This window comes from Lates calcarifer, linkage group LG17 (assembly GCF_001640805.2).
Source record: "Lates calcarifer isolate ASB-BC8 linkage group LG17, TLL_Latcal_v3, whole genome shotgun sequence".
Lineage (NCBI taxonomy): Eukaryota > Metazoa > Chordata > Actinopteri > Centropomidae > Lates > Lates calcarifer.
In genome coordinates this window covers 21,187,082-21,209,531 of record NC_066849.1, presented here as the reverse complement: position 1 = coordinate 21,209,531, position 22,450 = coordinate 21,187,082, and positions in this window count along the sequence as shown.

The window sequence follows — 22,450 nt, the reverse complement described above, 5'->3', positions numbered from 1 at the left end:
GATAGAGAGGAAGAAGAATCCCTCATCTGTTCTCTACCATGGAGAAGCAATGGCAAAGCACATAAAGGCATCATTTAGATCGCCTGTCTGATCTGTGTGTTCATCCATGTTTTTTTTTTTTTTTAGTGGACGGCTGACCGGCTGTGTGGACAAAGCAGGAACATCAAGTATGCAGGAGCAAAGGAGCGGCGACATTCTTCAGCTTTGGAAGATAGAAAGACAGAGGAAGAGTTGAATGGACAGGAGGGAGGCGTACAGAGGGGATGGGACATTTGGGGATTTTTGTCAGAAACATGAAAGAGCATTTGTGCCGGGGGGCACCGAACGCTCAGAGGGTTGACTGTGTTCTCCATGTATTTACAGGGCATGTATGAACATTTGATTAATGAATCACAGGCTCAGGGGAAATGCAATAACCGAGTGGTGGCTTTACAAAGCAAGCCGATCACACAGACACGCAGGCACACACACCGTGCCCTGCTGTTTAACGCAACTGCCTGAAGTGTCATTGACATTGCAGATTCCTGAAAATCTAATCTGCACCCGAGCGAATTCCTCACAAAGAGAGGGAGTCCATGAGAGTCATTCCTCTGTTGCACAGATGGATAGATGGGGAGCGTGTGAGAGGGTATGGCAGGATGGACATAAAATACATACATAGGACATAGAGACACCCAATAAAGATTTTATTTTGGTGTCATCCAAAGGAGAAAATTGCTTGTGGCATGTAGTCTTTGGAGGGATCAACACCAAAAGGGATCAAGAAAGGCCTTCTCATATCTTACGATCATAACTGTCATTGGAATAAAACCCTGATTCGGTGTAATCATATACCCTTCGTGAGGGCAATAAAGACCTTTGGGACAAAACACAAAGTTGTGATCTGTGAGAATTAACACAAAAGAAGCAGAAAAACACATCTGCAAAACAAAGTGTTTGGATATAACTAGAAAAAACAAGCAGTAACACTACAGATTATACAGATGAATCAATATGAATGCATGTAATAACAGATTAATCATTTAATTTTACTATGAATTAATGGTAATAACATGCAATGTGAGATGGTGCATTCTTAATGCATTAGACTCCCTCCAGGCCTATGGATGCTGCACATATTCTCAGTTCTGAGTGGGGTGTCATAAGCTCTCTGAGTCTCGTGCACACAGTGTCAACATATAAAATAAATTTCTCTTCCTCATGACAATATTATCAAATTTGTGTCATTTAGCTGTGTTGAAGGAGATGGCTGTGATACACTAGTGTCGTTTCTATTCCCTCTCACCCCATGGTTCTCAGGATCTCCTCCAGCCAATATCAGACCATGATGGATGAGACTGAGAACATCCAGGGGAATTAGATTTAACAAAATGGAAAAGACACAGGGGGAAATGCAATATGCACAGTGTGTGAGTGTCGGTGTGTGAGTGTGAATGTGTGTGTGGATCTTAAATAGGTAAAAAGTGATGTTTCTGGTCTTCTCCATTCATAAGTAGTGTGTAAATTTATATGGGTGAGTGTGTAGTTTACACATGTACAGCTTGTGTGGAAGTCATTCTAAATCTTAGGTGTCACACTCCTTCCCTGTCTTCACACCAGGTGCAGGGGTGCTAGATTTATACCCAGTAGCCCTTGCCCACTCTTGTGGAATGCCATGCATCTTCAAACAGGTACTTCACTTTGAAATCTCATCTCAGCATGATATCTCTAAGCAGCTAAATATATCTGGCTCCTGGATCCCACAGCCGGCAGAGCGTAAATAGCACCTGCGCTGTATAAAACTGCATTCAGAGTCTCGAGTCTGTCCACGCAACTGTCCACTTGTCTCCGCCCGTCTCCCTCTACCCCCTCGCAGGAGCTCCTGGAGAAGTGCTGAGGCATTGCATGCCTCACACTTCTCTTCTGGGCTGAAGCCAGACAAATGTCATGATGCTGTGATTAATCAGCACCACACAGGACAGGAGCTTTAAGGGTGATCCACCATGTGAACATGACCTACAGTACATACTAGGTCAAAGGTTCTTCAACTTTTTTGTCTCCAGGACTTTAACTGCAGACAGATAGTTTTACCATAATGAAAACTGGTAATGTATCTTGTGCAGGATGTTTTACGAATAATCAGCACAAAAATGTTGCACTGATGATGGCCTGATGTTTATAGAGACCTTCATCCCCTATTCCAAATAAATATGACCGCATGAAGTGTGTGATCTTGTGAACCACAGGGCTATGCCAAACTCATAAATTACATTTTAATCAACTTAAGTTTGGTTATTTAATTGATTTCACATATATTTACCATATAACGATATATCAACTTTGGAAAAACATCTTTCTGTATTGTTATATTGATTTCAAACATATTGCCCAGATGTACCTAAGCTCATGTTTACTGGGGAGTCTGTCACTTGTGGCTCCAGCACACTGCAAAACCAAACAAGAACATTGGAAAAGGACAATAGAGGGCACAATGAATCGTCTACAAATCAAACATTTGAGTATGACATGTTTCTGGTCCTAAAAGCAACTGATTTACTAGAAGATAAGAAGCTACTGTCAAGGAGCAACTCAATGTCAGCAAAGGAGAGGCTGCTTCAGAGCATCTCCTGACTGGAATCAATCAATCGCAATTCATGCTGACATGATTCCTTGAAGTGACTCCTCTTCATGAGCAATGTTAGTGTGAAGTACCACTATTTGTACTGATATGACTTTTCTTTGGATCAAGGTCAGTGGAGATGTTTTGAAAAATGAATTCCACTGTATTTCACCATATTCCATTAAATCTTAGTACTTGTATTTAACGTGATGTGGTAGCCTAATCAATATACAATGAAGGAAGTGACTCATTCACTGTTTGCATCAAACTATTAAGAAATCAATTAGTCAGAAACTAAAACGTTTCAACGGAACTTGACTTTGTGGTATAATACATCAGAGTGGAAACTGCTTCCTTGCCATATGTTACTTTCACAATGTAACAAAACTTAAAAGAAGACGATAAGTTCCTGTTCTGATGCAACTGTTTTGCATCGTGCTCTTCCTCTCTTCCTACTGAGAGGCGTGTACCATGGCAGAGGCCCAAAGCAAAGCTCCTCACCTAGTGCTGGCTAACCTCACCCGGCTGTGACAACAAGAAGGGCACTGGAGTTAACATTTAGATAACGGATGTGTGTGCTGCTTTCGATTTCCATTCCTGGTGACAGGGAATCTTAGGAGCACATCAAGGGTTGTGTTTGTGTGTGTGTACGTGTATGTGTTTTGGGGGTGGGGGGCACTCTGGTGTGTGTTTCCTGCATCTCAGGGGTGATGTGGAGGAACGCCGAAATTCCTCATTCTGCTGTCCTCTGAGGCATGGCCGGCCCTCTGTCAGCTTTTACTAACCAGATGCATCCGAAACAGGCACCGGGGTTGAAGGCAGGGGATATTGCCTGCTGTGTAGCTGTCGACTTGTTTCTTATTGCATGCCTGTGTTGAGCAGGGTGGCAAGTGTGTTGTTGTGTGTGTGTGTGTGAACAGGAGGTGGAGGTTAGGAGGGTGTCAGCCTGTCTGTGTGTGTAAATGTGGGTGGCAGGACATGCTATGAATTTAGGAGCGTGCATCATCCACCACATACAAAGTCTAACTAACATCAGTCTTTGCCATACTGTGGCCTGTAAATTTTGTCAAGTTAGTATTCCCCAGTACCTCTGCTTAATGACGCTGAGTGTGTATGTGTGTGATTGTGAGTGAGTGTGTGTGACAGAGAGAGAGAAATCAAGAAAAAAGTGATAGAAAACCAGTTTTTCTCTCTTTTTCCTCTTCTCTTACTCTGTGTGTGTGTACATTTCAGTGTGTGTCTCTGCATGTGTTTGCGTGAGTGTGTCTGTGAAGGATCTTCCTCCATCCCGCAGATTTGTGTCTGTGTGTGATACTTTGCAATCTCATCTCCATCTAAAACTCCTGCAGGCCCTGTGCACCATTATCACGCAGTTGCAATAAAACCCACAGTAATTAAAGGGGATCTGGCTGTAATTGCCTCAGTGAATCAACTTAATCAGCACCTGTGCTCACAGTCAACCTAATGGTGCAATCTAACCTTTTAATACCCCAGAAATTAGAATTGTAAAAAATTATACACCTGATAATCATTCTGTATTTTGAAACTCTTGAGTGGACAATGAGTGGACCATTGTCCAAGGCAAATATTAAAGCTGCAGTCTGCTGAGTGTGCATATGAGAGAAAGGTAGTGGGAGTAAGAGAGAGAGGCAGAAATGTCAGCATGGGGACATGCCACAACTAAGTTTTATATCCTGATAGATGATGCTAAGAAGTCGGATGAAGCTGCTTTGTATATTAGCTTAGCTACTGATGAATCCCACAGAAAGAAATCCATTTCATTTTAACAGAATTGCTGCAAAGTGTATCTGCATGCTTGCATACTAAAAAATTTGCACTGTGATTTTGCATTGATTAACCTTTATGTGAACTTTCACGCACAAATTTGCACAACAGACCAATTGTAAGTCATTTTGACAGTGCTGATGACAGAGGGAGTGGACAGAACTGGAGGGTCTGCTGTAGAGGAAATGGCAGTATGATATTAGCTGTGTCACATCATCCAATTTTAAGTAAACCATCTCTGTCTACAACTTCTGTAGGAATAAATTTGACTGTGGCATTTTCTTAAACTTTAACTGAAAACAGACTTTTCTCACAGCAGGAAAAGCACAAGTGGAGCTAGTAACATTGATCATAGCTGTCTTCCTTTTAAGTGTACTTAAGTGACAACTAGCTAGCATGCTAGCAGCCACAGTAGGACTGTAATTATTATACCTATGTAATTATTACACCTATGCCTTTTTTTTGTCAATTAATGGTAAAACATCTGCTATGAAAAATGTCTATTGAGCTTAGACAACTTTCTGAAATTGTTATGTGGTTATGATAAATGCTGAAATGACATTACACCAGCTGTAGCTTTACAGTGGGGTGGCTTAGTATCTTATTTCCATAAGTTCACACGTTGGACTGCAGTGGTTCAGCAGATACAAGCAGGTACAAGGTTTAAAATTGGTCTATGGACTACAGTGTGTGACTCAACTTATAAAGATCTTGACCTAAATATAGTCTGTAGAAAATGGTAGTTGCATTGGAGTGCAAAGTAGGTGAGTGTGTATGGTCTGACAACTGTGTCCCAGTCTCGGTACTTTCAAGGAGCCTGTATGCAGATAGTTTCTTCCTTGATGGCATTTAAACTAAGCAAGAGATGGAAGTGTATGAGAGAGGTGTTCCACAACAACACAGATTTCACAGCACATAGTGTACACTATTAAACAATGCAATAACAACCACATGAAAAAACACAGCTAACGACACAGCTAAAATCATGAATAAATTAGCACACCCATTACTCTCACACTGCTGGGCCCACGGCCTCATTGAAATATAGGTCTTTTCAACACATATACCTAATATACTAAAAAAGAACATTTAAAATGATTCAGTGGCTTCTGTGAACACATTAATTTTCAGTACTAAAAATATATTTTTAAGCAGGTCTTAGTCCCTACTTTTTTCTTGTGTGGAATGCATAATGGATTCCTATGTAATCCATTATGGCTGCTGAGGGGGCGAGAGATAAAGAGTCTGCAGCAGCAGCCACCCGGGGTTGTTCTTCTTTAAATGAAGTTTTAATAAAGAACGACAGAAAGGCTGTACAAGGTCAATTATCAGGCTTTGCCCATCCTCCAATACTGTTCTCAGGTCCCTGTGCTTAGTTAACCATAATAGCTGTCAGTCATAGCCTACTGATCTACACGTAAAAACGACAGACGCCCAGACGAAGGCTGAACCTATCTATCCAACACCTCTGTCAGTGTACGTTTACTGTTGACTATTTTTCGTCCTGACTGGCACATAAGGTCGCCACTGTCACAGACAGGCAAATCAGGAGAGCTGACTGTGGTTGACGTTCATTTGTCAGTGCCCTCGCTGAGGAGGATATCTCTTTATGCATCAAGAATACGTTAAAAGTCAGTGGGGGGAGAGGTAGAGATATTAATTTCATCTGTCCGGGTGCTCGCTCAGCACTGAAAGTTGAAAGCCCGCCCTCCACACCACCACCACACAACCCATCTCAAAGAGTGAGGTGGATTTAATGTACAGGGTGCTTATGAATACACTTATGTATTCATTTGAGCAATAAACGCCGGGCTGGGTCCCACACAGAAAAACAAACTGCCTAGCTTCCGGCAGCCATTTTAATTAAATGCCATGGATTGTCAAATTTATCGATCCCCCCTCCCCTGACACAGGCCTGAAGGATGTCCTGTGCCATTTCCATATCTTTAGCGGGTTCTCCTGCTAATGTGAGGTGAGGGATGGAGGGAGATGGAGGTCTGCTTGGCTAAATTGGGCCTGGCTCTCACAGCTCAGAGCAGAGGGAGGGAGCGGGGTGTAAATGGATGTAGATAGGCTAAAGGGGGGGTTGCACATGTCCTGAAGCGATAGCCTCAGAGCCTCACTCTCACTCTCCCTCTCTCAGAGCAGATCTGTGTACAGATGGGTGTCTGACAGGCCTACAGCTGTTCTCCTAATTGTTCATTAAGTGTTCTATTGATTCCCTTATTTCGAGTACATGTGTCTTTCAGCCGCTGCTCTCCATGTGAAGTGGCAGACACACATGCCACAAACACACACGCACACACACACACACACACACACACACACACATACTCACACCTACACACACATCCTGGCTGGGCAGAGATGACAGGACCGGCTGATGCTGAAAATGCGAGCTGCCACTTCTAATCCAGGGCTTCTCTCCCTGCGGGGTCCGGCAGGGCCTGGAAAGCGGCTCCGCGCTTGACGCACCAGGCTTTTATTTTCCAAACTTTTAGCATCAATCAATTAAAGTGCTGGCAGCAGCATGGAAAAATGTTTAATTCCTTGTTAAGCGGCAGCAGCTTCAGATTGCACCTGGCTGATAAGGGAGCTTGTGTGAGTCTATTAGATCCTGATACTCTTGCCTGATTACTTGGGGAGAATGCAAGCTTTATTTAGGCAGAAAATGATCAAGAAAGATAGTCGGGAAGAGAGGAGAAGAGAGACTCAACAGCACCATCATCTCAAAGCAGTTTTTATCAGTTGTGATCATCTCCTGTTGTGGATTATGGCATTCAGTGGGAGCAGCTCTCACCCTGATGCACATTTAATCTGCAAGCAGAACAGATGAAAACCATGCCAAGGCCTGTGCTCTGGCATAAATTCTCTATAAAAAAGTTATTTAAATTCCCATAAGGATTACTTTTATCTATTGACTGCTAAAAGTGCATTGCAGCACCTTGCTCTCTGCTGCCTACCTTTGACAAAGTCACCCAGCACTACAGTATCCTACAATATCCACTTGGTGCAATAAAAGAATCAAATACAAGGTGGAAAAATGAGACAAAACCTGACGTTATAGTGACAGAGTTTCCCTCTGCGTGGGCTGCAAAGTAAGAACATGCAGAGCACGTACAGAAGAAGGCAATTTGATTTGGTGCTTTTATGAATTTACAGAAAATGCAGCAAATAGAAAGGGTAGTATTATATGGACTGGTCAGCACTAAAGGGAGAAAAATCACCAGACAAACTGTAACCATTTCTCTTTTTTCCCCTTTGTTCTAAGCCTCACAATTTGGCTTTCAAATTGGACTTAGCGCTTCAGTGAGTCAAGTCATATACTCCCAGCCCGGGTGGTCGTCTCCATTTCTTGGGCGAGGAAATTCTGTCGGCCCTCCTGCGTCGAGTGGAGTGATAATGTTCTCTGTAAAACACAATCAGTCACCTCCCTCCTTGCCTTTGTATAAGCCTCGAGGACCCCCAATCAATACTGGCTGGCTGGGTGACTTATCATCGCGGGCTGGCCGCAAAGCTGAACTGAGCTGAGCTGAGCCGTGTGGGGCAGGAGACAGTGGGCTGCATTCTGATGCAGACGTGAGGTGAGGCCTGTTGGTGACTTGCCTGCCAGGCAGTGACCAATTTGTTATGAGCCAACATGGGGGAGGACGGAGGGAAAATGTCTCAGAGAGGACATACATAGCCGCTGTTTATACAATTTCAGCTCACAAGATGTTGATGTAAAGACTTTAAAGAAGTTAAACTCTGACTTGTACAAAATAAACTTGACAATTTTAATAAAATTCTGGATTGCATTAAGGTTGTGTAGGACTGTATCAAAGTTCACCATGAATACAGAGTATGAAAATGTTTTACAGTCTACAAAGTACAGTAATTATTGTATGTGGTCACTCTGGGGGACTTATTGAATAATTATGGCTTGTAATAATATAGATATTTAAAAGAGGCTTCTAAATTAACTACGGTGAGCCTATATTGAAAATTCAACATGATGTATAAAATAATTTAAAGGTAAAGCAGTTACAGAGAATCAAAATTAGAAACTTGGGTTATGAGAACAATTATATGATTGTAGCATGAGCAAATAAATATTTAAAGTAGAAATGGTGAATTTTCTCCTTTATAGATTTAATGGCCCAATATCTTTTGTTTTTGACTTGTAAATATGTAATTATGTGAGCTTACTCTTCTTGTTCATGGTAATCATAAGATAGGTACATGTGGTGTGTGGTCCTCTTTTTTGCATTGACATTTTTAAGAGCACCATTAAAACAGAAGTTGCACACAGTGAACCATAAGTTCTATTTCCTTTGGCATGCACTGGTCTAATGCTTGGCAATAACACTGGTCCAGTATTTCCCTAAAATACTGGACCTTGGTGATGGTATTCAATCTGATTCAAAACAATTATTTACCACAAACACTTTTATTATACGCATTTAATCTTGCACACAATTCAAGTTCAAGATTACAAGCATTCAAAGGCAACGCCTCCAGAAAGCTGCTCTGATAGAAGACCAGCTGTAGAGACAGACAGTCTTTTGTTTCATCCAAACTGCTGTACCCCATCATTTTACATGTTACCTTCTCCAGATCTGAGCTTACCGACTTGCTCATGTCATCAGTTTTGTAGTTTGAAGCTGTTTTATCTGCGGTAGTGAGATTTAAAACCAAGAGTTCAAGAAAGAAAAAATAAAACAACATTGACAGGACATAAATGACTCCTACAACTGCAAACAAACAAAGTGCTTTCACTAACTTTTCACTAGCCAACTTAGATTTCCTGACAGTAAGATGTCTGATAGGTAATATACATGACATTCGTTTTTGATTTTTAATTTTATTTCTTTATTTGTAAATGACATTGATAAAATATCCAGTGTGTACAATATTTCCATTTAAGTAAAGGAATGTGGTATTATAAGATACGCCATGATATAGAAGACAATCTATTGTCCCTACAGTATACCTCATAATGTAACCATCCATATTAAAATGCCAAGTGAGCCCCTGTGAGGTCTTGAACAGCCAATTTGTATAACGCTGATAAACTCACATCATCTGCTGACATCTAGGGAGCTTTTCACAAACAGGAGAGCTTTAATCTGCACAGTACACAGTACACTACCATAACTGCTCCTGAAGGCCATACAGGATGATGTGTGGTCCTGAATAGTTGTCTCTTGGCCTTGCTTGCCTCTGCAGTTTTGAGACAATACTTTCAAGGCCTTTACTTAACACTCGCACTATTGTCTTTCAGTTTTTATATGACGACCACGGGCTACATGCTCAAAACACAATGAAAGAATGAGTACACTGCTAAAATTTGTGTGTAAATCCAACTCTTTTACGTGTTGTGTAGTTGTAAACCACTCAAGATCAAGCAAATATTTTCAGATGCTGTATTTGTCTACTATTTTGGGAGGTATCTAATTGGACGAATATTATTCAAATAAACCTTCAAGTGTTTATCTTAAAACAGGGTTCATTATCTCATCACTAATTTGCTAGCATAAGCAGGATTACCAGCTGTCTAAAGACTCTGTGCAATCGAGGAAATCGTTTTGAACCAGTTAATTGAAAAAAAAGTTAATAGGCCACCACTAAATATGCATTTGAATTCATTAAATTTTGCCAAGCATGCTAGGCACATGTTGGAGTCAATGATCTGCAAATGCCTGCCTATCCTTTTCTCTTTATCACACTGTGTATTACGATTTTAATAGGTGAAAATATTATCTAATCTATAACATTTGGAGTGATGTTTCGACCTCGTGTAATAAATATTAAGCTGTCCATTCACAAGCAGTTGTAAGTTGGACGACACTGCCACATAGACTCAGTTAGCCGGAGTAAATACAGCCACAGTAATACACCTTTAATGCTGAATGCACTAGCGGACTGAAGATGAACCAGCGGAGGTCTAAGCTGGCCAGCTGTTTACTAACATTTCAGTTTCTATGGCCCATCTATTACAACAGTGAAAAAAGGGGGTTGGAGGGATCCTGTTTGGAATTGTCTTTAACTTTGATGATGTTTGCAGCCAAGCAGGCCTGTTAATGGCCTCTAATTGGCTTAGCGAAGAGAACATGTTGACATTTGCTATGTGTTCACAGTCCAGGGCCTTGCTTTAGCCATTATGCTAATTCAACCATTATATATCTGGGGGTATTAATGGGACTGACACAAGTGATGTTACAGGTAAAGGGCTGTGAAATGGTCTGTAAACAGAGGGAATTGATTCCAAGGCTGAGGCGATTGTCACCAGCCGGCGCTAAGCTATACAGATACCCTCCTCCTCCTTCTCCTCCCTCTCTCCCCACCTTCCTCCCACCCTTGTCCAGCCTGTCAAATAGTCTCCGACAGCATTCAGCAGAGGCTGTCAGGGGCCATCAAAAAGGTACCCAAACACAGCGTGAAATGCCGTCTGCTTACAAAAATGAGACTAGATCAGGATCAATACAGTTTACCCCTCTTGCCCAACACCAGAGCACATCCATCCACCAACAGTGTCGCAGTCGAGCCTCAGATTCAGCTGTACTGCAAGCCCTGATTCTCTGGGCTAGCCAGCTCCCTGTCATACAGAGGCTGAACTTATTTTACAGAAGCATTGCTTTTGAAAGACTGGGACGGGACTCAAAGCTGATTCACACATTCCTTTTGTGAGTTTGACTGCAGACAGGCTTCTATGGCTTCTGCAGATGGACATTTTTGACTAAGAAATTCTTATTTTGTTTGAAGTAACTAGACAATCTTTAGCCATAGAACAGACCAGTCTGGAAATTTTGTAAAAAAAAACATTTGGACACAACTGTTCCCAGGTGCATTCAGAGAGATGTATTATGGTATTATAGTAGTACAGGATAGTATATTGATGACTGATTTAATTATGATAAACAATAAGGTGAGAAAATTCTATTTTATAGCTTTCTCTAGAGTAACATGCAACAACAATTATGCAATAATATAAAGGAGAAGACAATGACAACAAACAACAAAAGGACAAAATATAATTACTAGCACTGCATAAACAGCAGTACTTACACAGAACTAACACAAATTTAAATAAGATCCCATACATTGTTATATATTGTTACTTGGAAATATATTGTTACTTGGAATGTGAATAACTTTCATAATCATTATTTTCATTATTGATTAATCTGCTACTTATTTTCTTGATTAATCGTCTGAACAATAAAATGCCAAAGTCAAGTCAAATGAAAAATAGCCATCATAGTCTTCTAAGCCCAATGTGACATCTTTAAATAGCTTGTTTTGTCCATCCTACAGTCCCAAATCAAAATCCTCACAAACGAGGAGCTGGAATTAAGGAATGTTTAGAATTTTTATTTTATAAAATGAGTTAAATGAGTAGCTGCTGATAAATTTAGGACTATAGTTCCAAATTTTAAGAGGTGTCAAGCAATCCTAAATATAATGGAACAGGGAATATTTTTGCCAGAGTTTTCACGAGGTAATGTGCGCTCAACATTAAAAAAAAAAAAAGAAATCCTTTGACCAAATTAAAATATTGTTTTATGCCTCATAAATACTCTGGAACCCAGGGCCTGGTTCATATTATTACTGAGGCAGCCTAACAGCTATCTTGTAACAACAGGGGGAGATGACCATTGCCTGTCATGTTCATTTAGCTGTGGATGTGCTCACGGAGCAGAGAGCAGGCTATAAAACTGGGCCTGCACTGCCACACAGTAATTGAATTACTCTACCGTCCACCCTTGTATTCATTTACTGTTCTGAAATCTGCTAGTAATAGTAAAACGGGATGTTTTTGATGCCATCCTTTCAGTCAGGAGGGAGAGAGTACACTGAGAAAGGTCCTGCAGAGTATAGCTCTTTTAAAATAATCGTTTGCAGAGCAGTATGGCTGTGTGTGGTTATATCTGTCAAACTAGGTGCCTCAGTTAACATGGATATCAAATAAGAGCCTGCTAACCAGATCTGTCAAAAACATGAGGCTAATAATTACCTGCCTCTGTATGGGGGGTCGGGGAGGAGGCGCGGCATAATAAATCTGCTGTATTCACCCAGAGAAAATTCAGCTTCTTCACTTTTTTTCTGTCTTGATAGGGTTTGAATACGAAGCCCAGGCTAATAAAAGATTGGCCTGTCATAATGAATCAAGAGGGCCAGTGTCAGGTAGGTAGTGTGAGTCTATCCTCTCACATATCCATCTCTGGAACAAGCCCCGGTGTGTCTACATGGCTGGAGAAAAGAGACCGGTCGACACCCTATTTGGCTCTCTCCACTGAAATTAACTTTAGGCCCAGGAGAGAAAGAGAGACAGTGTTTGGAGCAGCATGGCTTCATTTTCTCCCGCAGTGAGCATCGGGGCCCCAGAGGGACACCAAGACAGATTTGCATGCCACTCGCTATTCTGTGCTACCTGCTTCAAATTTATTATTGTGGCAAGTCAGCTTCCCCAACAGCAACTTGGAGGACTTTTCAAACCTAAATGGTATCTGCGGGCGGTCAGGAGACACATAGAAATCACACACACACACACACCCTGTTTCTCTCTCTCTTTCTCCCACACACACACACTGACGAGGGGGAAAGCTGCATCAAAAAGTAATCATGGAGATCAGAATACAGCTGTCAACTGTGCCAAACAAAAAGTGATGCCTCTGATGAAGTGTTGGACTGTTTCAGAAACAAAAGAGACGATTATCAACTTTTCACCCAAAGTTTGTTGGCTCTGATAAAGCTGCACTGTGTGGGTCATCATTGTGGCTCAGCAGACTAAGACATGTTATATACAGTATTTGTAAAGCTGTGCCTCAACTCAACCTGTGTCATATCTCATCCTCCCCCGTCGACCAGTTCTTCCTCTCCCTGCGTGCTGTTCGAATGAGTCAGTAAAATCGATTAAAATGTAGAAATTTTACTATAGTGGGCTGCCATTAGGCTCAGTATTACAATACACTGTCATAACTAATATATGGCTGCAACTACCAATTAATCTGCTGATTTTTTTTTTTTTTAAATAATCAATTGTTTGATTGATAAAAAGCTCACAACAAATTCCTTTGCTGTTTCTTTGTATAATGTTCTGTCAAAACCCAAAGATATTCAGTTTTCTATTATGATAAACAGAGAAAAGCAGTAAATTCTCACACTGGAGAAGCTGCAACATGAGGCTGTTTTGCTTTAAAAATTATTCAGTGTTTAATCACTTATCAAAAAGATTAATTTTCTGTCAATCAAGTCATCAATTAATTGATTAATCAAGTGCTTGCAGTGTGGTCAGTCTATTTTTATTTTTTTTAAATAGAGCTTTAAAATAATATCAGGGGTCCTTTCACATTTAACTCCAAGTAAAAGTTCAGCAAGTTTTGTACTTGCCCTTGTTAAAAAGCACAAGCTATGACCTGAAACAGAGGTCCCTGGTTGGTTATAATAGCTGACATGTGTCTGTCAATTATTGCAGACCTGTACTCAGAAGTGTTCAAGGTCAAATACCTGTTTGGAGGTCATGAGAGAGTGGCAGAGAGAGACACAGTGCAGCCCAGGTCAGTGATGGCCATTACCTTTCCTTTGTCCCCTACAAATGAGTATCATTCACCTGATTATCTATTATCATGTTATTGGACGTAAATTTAACAAGCTGTTGAGAGTGCTGGAAAATCAATACCTTTTAAATGCTGTTTATGTGTGATTAACGGTTAATATCCTCACAAATTATTTAATATAATAAGGTCATTTGTCTTTCACATGAGCCCGGTACCCTGCAAAGAATAATAGAATAATAAATGAGGACACTAGTGAAGAGGAGATTTCTGATGCTTTCCCCGGCTCCATTTTATTACCCATATCCTCTTTACAACTACAAAGCTGCACTATGGTTATTTTATGCAAGTCATAAAATTAGGCTGAGATGGAATTAGCAGACTCGGGGCTCTTTATAGGTCAAGCCGGTAGTTTATGAGCCCACGGCTCCCTGGAACTATTGTCAGGAGGCTAGTTAGAGGGGTCTTTAAGCATGATTTAATATGTCCATGCCTTGGAAAATAGTTAAATAGCTAATTAAATGGAGGAGTTAATTTACATATTAATTGACCTTCCAGTAATATTTATATTGATACCTACATGAGGAGCCCTTGTCTTCATTGCCTTTCATCATAGTTAGTCTGAGCAAATATGGTGTAACTTTTTTTGTTTAAACTCAAGTTTCTTTTTATTGTCGCTGGAGAGGGGCTGTGTATTCCCCACCATGCCAGGCACACAGCTGGCTGGGCTTTTGTGTGCTGAGGACTCCTTTTGTTGTCGGATAATGGAGGGAAGCACCATAAACAGCGATGGGAAGTGGCCTGGGGGGCGTTGCAGGTTGGGTGGCTGGGGCAGTTGGAACGTGTGTATGTGTGTGTGTGTGTGTGTGTACAAGGGTGGAAGGGGGGGTTGACAAAGGAGCTTGAGGAGGTGGAGGACAGTGTCTGTGTCAAAGCTGCTCTTAATTATATCTCTAATCACCAATCAGCTTGCCAACAGAACAGGACCCGGGGGCTCGACATTAGCCCAACCTGTACTGAATTAGCACAACATTTCACCTGCAAAGCTTTCCAACACACACACACAAATGCTCTCACACATGCACACACACACACGCACACACACAGACACACTCTCTGCTCAGCCAAGTTGCCTCCTCAGAGAGAACACGACATAAATCTGTTTGTTTGTTACTCTCCACATCAGCTATAATGCTCCATAAGAGATTTGTGCCACATTCTCTATGATAATAATCTATTGCACTAATGCGGCTCCTGCATGTTGCATTGTCATGTTGATGTCCGCATGGCCATCGAGGGGTTATGATGACATGGATCAACGATGATAGATTGGAAGCACATTGTTTGTTTTCGACAGGGGGTGCGTCCGTTCTGTGCGCCGTGTTGTTAGCATGGTAAGTGTGTCTTACGGCCTATTATCAGGTCGATCATTTGTCACTAGCCTGTCTTCACTTTGTCTCCCACATTCTTTTTGGATAATGGCCCTTCAAATGGATCTGCATATGAGGCCTGCATTCAACAATGGCTGTCCTGAATGGGTCTTTTCAGGCCGTGTAAACTAGAAATGTGGCAACAAATAACCAACAGTGGGGTTTCTGGGATGCTGGGATGGGTGAGAGCTTAGAATTGGGATGAACTCAGGTAAAAGGTTTAACTTTCTCAGTACTGCTTTTCCATTCTAAATACTCCAAAACTTTTCTTATTTTTCAAACCAAATTAATTAAACACGTGATTTAGTATCTATGCCAGCTACATAAGGTGTGAGAAAATGACCCCATGCGCAGTATCTATCTTCCATTATCTGTCTCCCCATGGCCTCCTCTCCTGCTGGTTTTGACAATATGGCTGCCAGCCTGAACCCCCAGATCCAGCTACAGACCAGCAGCTGCCCAGCAGACCCATGCAGCCATCAGCGACACCTCAGGGCCATCGTGGTCATTACTCACTGGGGCTAAGTAGCCTGTCACAGGGAGCTGTGGCTGCAAATTGAATATTGTTCGGACCCCTAGGTTTTTCTCATCAATGCACTGTGCATGGTCATGTTGTTAACATGTTGACGTAAGGCAGAGCAGCTTGGACGACAAACTTTTCAAGCATTTAGCAGTGGAAATTTTTGTCTTCATCTCTCACACTTTTAGCTGATAGTTGTGACGGAAAATGGCTTCTACTTAGTTTATCAGTCAATTAGTCAATTGATATAAAATTGATTTTATTTTTATCAGCAACTACTTTGGGAGTTGCTTCAATATTTTTTAAGCAAAAAAACACACAAAAACCTTGAAAGCCAAATATTTTTGCATTCTGGGCTATTAGCAAGGCATTTGAATACACCCTGCTGCAGTTTAGGAAATTATATTGAGCAATTTTCTTAACTGTCTTCTGACATTGTTTAACGCCAAACCAAGGGCACAACTACAGTAGAGGAAGGTAAAGCAGCAGCAACGGTTCCTTCTTTATCAGTTCATTCTATGTTGCCACTAATGTGTCAAAAAAGCTAAATCATCTCTCGCAGTGTCTACAGTACACAAGGTAACTACATTTAAATGGTATGCATATATATACATATATATATACACAGTATATATACTGTATATGGTAATACAATAACATACATACACAAGCATATAGTTTCTTTTCTTAAATAAGGATTAGTGGATGACCTGAAGTTCAAAAATGTGAAACTGTTATGGTAGGTTAGGGTTGGGCTGGGCCCCCTTTGACCATCTAGCACTGGGACCTGGTCCTGGCTCCTTACGCCACTGGACCAAACGATGAATTGAGAAAATGATCACCAGATTAGTCAATAATGAAAATCATTGTTAGTTGAAGATCTGCTTCATATGCAACATAAAATGCATAATATAAGTGGCTGGCAGTAGCCAAAGAATAAACTGACCAACAGCTGGTCACCTATAATTCCTCTTCTGCTCTGTTTCGTTTGTGTGGCGATTAGTGGCTAAGAGGCCCTGTCCTCAGGACTCTGTCCAAGCTCTGCAGCGGTAGCCTTGATATCACCTCAGGAACTGGTCACTAGCTATTCAGAGGCTAACAGTTAGTCCCAGGGCCAGATAGCAGCACGGAGAAGAGCCTAGGAGATGTCAGCTGTGCAGTAACAATAATCTAGCCAGGCCTCTCCGCCCCATCCTGAGCCTCAGCCAGTGTCCAGCATTTCCAACTGAATAACTCTATAAAATGGACACCTGCCACAAGACCCCGCATGCATCACTAGTGCCAGAGCGGCGAACACAATCGCCCGGCAGTCACGGCCAGTTGCCCGCTGATATATCAGATGCGATCCGCAGGAAGGGGTTCAGCGCCCCAGCCAAATGTTAAAGTTATTTGTTCTTGTCATTAAACTAAACTTTATTGTGACCCTCTCTCGCTGTTATTGCACTAGTAGCGATTCTCCCAGACTGGACTTTATCATTGAGACTGTCTATGAATCTCTGGGGCTTTGCCACTGCACTTCACTGAGCTATAATTCCTTGTTGCCCTTACAGTCTAGAGGGCCGGAGAGAGGGGAGGAAGAGGAGAAAAGGGGGAGAGAGGCACAAAAAATGGATATGACACGAGAAAGTATTTTTCAATTTGCCATGCTGATTTGCAATTTAATAAACACTGCCATGATATCCACAGAAAAGCTAGCCATTTTCACTTAAAAATTATCTGTGTGGCATCCATTTTTTGTAAATAACGTATTGGCTAGGAGCTAAAAGTTTAAGGGGAGAAAAAAAATGTGCATACACAACACTTACTACTTACTGAGATGTTTTAAAAAGGTCTGTAGCGTCATGTGTAGAAGGAACATGAACTTGAAATTGTTTTAGCTTCTGGTTGCATGTTAGATGTACTTTAGATGCAGTTATCTTATGTTGTCTGTATTGTATTCATTGCTGTATCAACATGCTTTTGACCAGGTCTCTCTTGAAGAAGAGGTTTCCATCTGAACAAGTAGCCAAGTAAAGGAAATAAGAAAAGAATGGGTGGCATTGTTTAAAAGAAGATGCTACGCTGTTAGAGGTCAGGGTGCAGGCACCATATCTTTTGATTAAAACCAACAGGTTCAGACAATGGATACCATGTCTATTTTTTCAGTTTCATTCAAGCTAGAAAAGAATTTTGAAAATATATTCTCCTCTCTGTCTGCACACAGCTAGGATCCAACCCATTAATCAGTAAGCACACAGAGAGCCATTATTATTCTTTTTATTATGGAACTTTACATCAAAGTTTTGGTTTTAACGTTTAAAGCTGATGGTGAGAAATGGAAAGTACGGATCCTCTTACTGTTGTAATGAAAAGGGTTGTGATCCATGGGTGTTTGCCTTGCCTCAGTGTGCTTTATCGTCAACGATGAGGGCATCCCTCACTAGCTTTACACCGTTTTCAGAATGTTTCATTACTCTCCTATTTTTCCTAAGGTTTCCACCTTCACTGACCCCACATCTGCTGCTTAGGAAAAGGTATTTAAACTGATATTAGAAAGAAATATCTTGCCAAAAGTGTTTGTGGATCATTAAGAGGCTGCAACTGTTACAAAAACATTAGCATTTGTGAGGTACACCGCAGACAAAAGGTGGCTGTTTTTACAGCCTGTGTATTTTCCAAAGGTTCTTGAAAGAGACAATGCGGTCATAGAAAATATAAACTGCAGATAAACGACATGACATAAAACTGCAGCCCATGTCCTGTCAAGCTCGGATGGCTTCCGAGCTCAAACTGCCTTAATTTTCACCTCCTGTGAATAGCACTAACATCCTCTTTCTCCTCTGGCATGAAAAAAGGGATATTTTGCTGTGCCTTAATGAGATGGTGTTATGCCTGGTTTATGCCATTTTACATCTTCATACATAAATGTGTTGAACATATGACGCTATCGATGGCGGCACAAGGGGTCTCTATTCAGGTCTGCACTGGTCTTTCATCTAAATTTCTTTAAAAATTATCTGACATAGCTTGATGGCAAACAAAAAATATTCCGAAAGATATTTTAGTCCACCGCCGCTCAGGATATTTCTGGCCCGGCAACCTTGAAAACTACCAACTCGTCTCCAAAATTCCCCTTCTTTCCCAATGAGGTAAAAAGGGCAAGTTTTCGCTCTTTAAGATGGCGGTACATAACCCGTCCATGGAACATAAACGTGTCTGCCAGTTGGGGAAGATGGATGGAGGCCCACATGCCTGCCTTAATAAAAAGGTCTTTAAACCCTCGTCCAGATCTTCTTCCCAAGGAAGCATGATATTAAAGACAGGCAGGGAACTGGGCTTGGTAAACGTAATGGATCGGCAGGAAAGTTTAAAAGCACCAAGGGGGTAGGCCATTATGCAAAACAGGGCTCGCACAAGTAATCTGCGCCCTGTCTCTCAGCTGCCAAAGACAAAGAACACATGCAGAGGCCCTGATTGCTTCTTAAGAAGCTCCCCGCACCGCCATGATGGATTCTGGTATTTTGACTGTTAATATGTTTGAATGAAAATTATTTATACATTTCGGTGAGGTTGAGCGCCTCTCCCTGTGATTACTGCCTCTGAAAATGAGAGCGGAGGAGCAGGAAATTTCCATGTCACAGAGGCCTGATGTATACTCAGATTATGGGCTGATTGCAGCTCAGATGAGCACCGTGTAGAATCGTTTGCCCGCGCCTGTGACAACTCCCCGTCCCTGACAAGGCCTCTTAGTTTTTCCGGTTATTGATGCATTCTGCATAAATGCAATCCATTGATGGTGTCTCCTGCTGGAATATAGGTATGAAGGGGAGACGGGTGGTTGCAAATGTGTGTGTGTGTGTGTGTGTGTGTGGAAACAGGGTATTTAATACACTCAGGCAGGGAGGCGAGCAGTGAGCAGAGCATCTGAATGTTTTTATCCGCGTCGTACAGGGAGCTGATCAAAGTGAGTCATGTTGGAGGGGAATCTGCATGTGTGATGATGATACCTGGGTAGACATTTATCAGACCCTCTGTGCTAGTTCACTGGGGACAAAACTGATAGCAGGATGAGGAGGAGAGGAGCCAAAAACGAGCAGAGGGACTAGTAATGAGAGAATGTGAAAGAGGTCATTGAAGGAGGGAGGTGTGTGAAAGAGAGCAACATGGATTTGACACACATATGTAGGTGCAAAGTTGTACTGTTATAACTGTGAGGACAGACCAGACTGCTTTATGTCAGTGCTGTAATGTAACTAAGTACATTTACTCAGGTACTACACTTAAGTACAAGCTCGAGTTTCTTACATCATATCATAGTATTTCCATATTATACCACTTCATAGAAGATAATGTTAAGGTTTTTACTGCATTACATTTAGCTCACAGCTTTCTCATTATTCAACAAATTAATATTAATATCATTATTCTATTTTATGGATTTATTTTGTTCATAAGGTTCATAACTTTTTTGGTGTATGACCACGAGCTAATGTCGACTTGCGACCCCTTGTCACTGGCTTGATATGTCTGCAAGTAGCAACCAGTTCAGCCAGAGAGTCTTTTTTCCCCCCTTGTTTTATATTAATTTAGTCCTGAGTCCTGAGGGAGTAAAATTCCTCAGTAATTTACGATTTTAAAAAATAGCACTGGAAGAAAGTCTGGAAATATAAGTATTACTGTGTTTTTCTGCTGTCTTCTTCTGTTAATCATCTCCAGGGGCCACAGATTTATTTTGTGACCCCTTGTGGGGGGCCCGACCCCTGGGTTGGGAACCATGTGATTAGACTACAGAGTAGTATATAGGCCTTAAATAGTCAAATTATGTGTTAATTTATAATCTAATCTAATAAGACTGTATCACTCACATGAACCATTTTCTGCACTTTAGATACTTCAAGTACATTTTATCAATAATACTTACATACTTAATATTTTTAATGCAGAACATTTACTTGTAAAGGAGTATGTTTATATTTGTTATTGTCAGTTTTACTTGAGTAAAGAATTCTCTGTCATTACTTACTGTACACTTTACAACACAATCATAATTATACCCGTAACTCTAAAACAAAACCTCAAACCTACCCCTAAAATGAATGATCAGCCTGGTTGAGAATGTCTCTCATATCATAATGTGAACAGATTTCTGTCCTTGTATCTTGATGAACACGTTACACACACACATACACACAAAACTGTGCTCAGAGTGTTACCAGAGGGCACACAGACATTAAATTGGAGGCACATCACTAATCCTGTAGCTCCACTGATTAGCTGATGCAGAGATATGAGCAGAAATCCCTGCGATGTTTGTGAGCTATAATATTATAATAATAAACTAGAATGGCGCTATCTGAATACTAAAAAACTACTAAATGCTTTTTTCCACATCAATTTAAACTTTCAAAATTTGGTACTTAGTATGTTTTGTTTCTCTAAACTCTTACTTTAAGTATAATTCCAAAAAATATTTCAAAGCAATTTTTCATTCTTCTTAATTCCTGAAAGGTTGACTTTTTGAAGATGAAAGATAATCATCAGTAGCAAGGACTTAAGCAGGGGGCCTCCAATATCCGCCTCCGAGCTCCAATACATAAAAATGATTGATAGATCCACTTACAGCACAACAGTCCCCTGAGAACAATTACCACCGCTTTGGTAATTCTGCAATCATGGCACTTGATCATGGCATATCTAACTCTTTCATCCTGTTTGGATGATATTCAAGAGAAACTTTTGGCTCTTCTGTTGAAGAAAGACTAATGAAAATATTTCAGTGGCCAACTTTTTAAGCCAATGAAAACCCAGCCAGCATGAGAAGCACTATTGCAGGGATAGTGGAACAGTGCCACTTTGCAGTAAAATGGAATAAGCATTATACGAAGAAACAAATTTCACCCCCCCATCACCCCCACCAACACACACACACAGTTACACACACACATCCATGCATGTGCACATTCAGTCAGAGCCTCCAGGCATGGGTTCAGTTGTCCCCCGTCTCTGTCTCTCTTTTGCGGCCTGATTTGAATACGAGCCTTGTTTTATGGAGGGAGGTAATTGGAAGTTGGTGATTTACTGCAGTGTATACAGGGACTGCATCCAACAAAATATCTGGAAGCAGGGAATAATCGCTTTGTAGCCTGCTGCTGCATTTATCTGGACACAGGTATATTTTAACCACCGGGTGTTGACAGTGTTGACTATTAGCCGGCAAATAAATTATTCAGCACTTACAAGAGGGAGGGAGGGGGGAATGGGAAAAATCTCCTTTCCACGGCTACAACAGGACAAAGCAGCGTGTGGTGTCGGAAAAAAGAGGCAGTCATTTTTTTCTTCAATTACAAAAGGCAAATATTTATTATTTATAAGTACTTGCCTTGTATGGGCTTAAATGTTATTTATGAACCTGTTGCATAGTGATTTCCAATGTAACTCATTATTTTTAGCTGGAGGGTGTTGTAAAGGAGCAAGGATATATTTAATGACACTCTGCTAGTCGGTGCAATTACACTGTAATCATTATGTAAAATGTCCTATTAATTAAACCAATTTCTGCTAGGGGAACATTCTTTTCTGCAGGGCCTACGCCTCATCCTTC